The following is a 2,214-nucleotide window of genomic DNA, read 5'->3' as shown; positions in this document are numbered from 1 at the left end:
TTGTGCAAGGTGTTGTACAAATATGTACAAAGACAAGGTTCCTGTCCTGAAGAACTTATACTGTCATATGGAAAATCAAGTGCTAAACAGAGAAAGGTACTTCATTCTGTTCTCAACATGAAAGAGTCCCATTTTGTACTTGTTGGCACTTTTACCTTTTGCTACAAGTTTAATCATTATAAATACTTGTTCATCCTTATTCTCCCCCATATGTACTTGCCAAAACAAAAGGTTTAGCAGGGTTTACAAAAAGACCCCAGTTGTTATTTTTGTCTTTTCTGGATTTTATAATTGATGTGTTCTGAATGTTAGAGCTCCAGATTTTCCTCCAAGAATGCCCTGAGCAATACTAGCTAATTCTAATGTAATATCAAATCCCATTGAATGTGTCAAGCGAAGGCAGTGTCTTCAATAAACTGAGAGTCCTTCATATTTCTGACACTGCCATAAAAATACTTAGCTAGTCGGAACAGTAAACTATTTAAATAAAGGTAGTAGATGAGATTTTCTATTTGGATTATATGCACAATTCATTTGATAATCAGCAGTCACTAATTGAAAGCACAGGAATTAATCAAACTCCTGTGCAACTATAGGTGTTTACCAACCACAGCAACCAATGATATTATACTTGATTTTGTCGCCCTCTCCAGTACTCCTAGTAAAACCCATCACTTGATCCAAAGCTTACTTAAATCATAGGAACATAACCCAGGAGGTCCCTTCCAGTCGTTATCAACTCCAGTCCCTTGCTAATGAAGGCAACCCTATCATATAATCCTGTTCATAAACTTAAACATATAATCCTGTTAATAAACATCCATCTTAAAACTCGCTAGGTTGTTTGCCCCCACTACTCCTATTGGCAGGCTGTTTAAAAATCTTACTTCTCTAATGGTTAAAAACCTTCAAACACAGAAATCAGTCCATTGACTTCAACTGGCTTTGGATCTGATCCCCAAAATTCCACCAAAGTCTGAAATTAATCTTGTCACAACCACAGAATGCATATCAACACATATCAGAAGTAGATGAAGTGTCCTAATGCAGAGAACTTGTACTGTAGCGTCAGTATCTTCTCTTTTTTAGTATCACTTATCATTGCGTTTGATTTGCTTACCCCATAAAGTGAAATACATTTTCTTATTTTCCTTATAGAGCCAGCCATGGGTCTGTGGGGACACAAGACTGGGGGTGCAGGAGCTCTTGAGTTGCAATTCCAGCTTTGACAATAAGACAAACCATGGCCATGGGCAAGTCTGCAGTGGTGTCCCTGCCTATAAAATACAATACCAACTTATCTCATAGGACTTTGAAGATAACGGGCTTGATGCAGAGTACCACTGCATCTGTTTTGCTTTGCTGTGAATAGAGCACTTGTCAAGCTGATTCTATTGTTCTGCTGTTATTGCTTATGTATGTAACTCCCTCAGGAAAGTGCAGCATTTTTCAGGGCGTCTCGGTACAAAATGGGGAAAACAGCAGTTTACTGAGCTTTGGCAAATCATTGATAAAACTCCTGTAAAAGGATGATTTAATGATTAATGTAATATTACAAGCAGTACTGAAGACAAATGGTTACATTTTCAAAAAGGTAGAAAAGACTTAAGTGAGAAGATTTATTGCCCAATGAAAATGAACAGGACTATGGCTCCAGAGGCACTAAGGTACTTTTGGAAATCTTACTTATACCCTTAAAGCACAGGAAAGAAGAGGAATAGTTTAGTATCTTCAAAGGATTTGATTAGCCTTGACAGCTACCTGATTTCACTTCACTGCTATAAGCTACCTGAGCATTTCAGTTTTCACAAAGTTTGTGTGTGCTCTTTGTAAGTGAAGTCTATTCTTCCTTAGCCAATTGTAATATTTATTTGCGTCAAAGATAAATTTCAGTCTCAAACCCAATCAGAAAACCAAAGCCCCTTAATAAACAATTGACACCACTGGTAGAAACAAAGAAACAAAATCCTTTTAATCTGACTGATGAAAACACAAAATAATTGGCAGTTTCACTTCAAATATTTCACAAGGGAATACTGTCGTCCTATTAGCAAATGCCTAACTTCCGTATTAGCCAGTATGTAAAGTAGTTTTCCATGCAGAAAAAAGCTTGGTGAACAATATCAGTAAAGGAGAATTTGTGAAATACCATATAAAATTGGATTTGATTCACTGCTCTACAGCCAAAATGCTTCTGAAATAAATGTAGTCAAA

This window comes from Terrapene carolina, unplaced genomic scaffold (assembly GCF_002925995.2).
Source record: "Terrapene carolina triunguis isolate 2854851 unplaced genomic scaffold, T_m_triunguis-2.0 Scaffold146, whole genome shotgun sequence".
Lineage (NCBI taxonomy): Eukaryota > Metazoa > Chordata > Testudines > Emydidae > Terrapene > Terrapene triunguis.
This window is presented reverse-complemented; position numbering follows the sequence as displayed.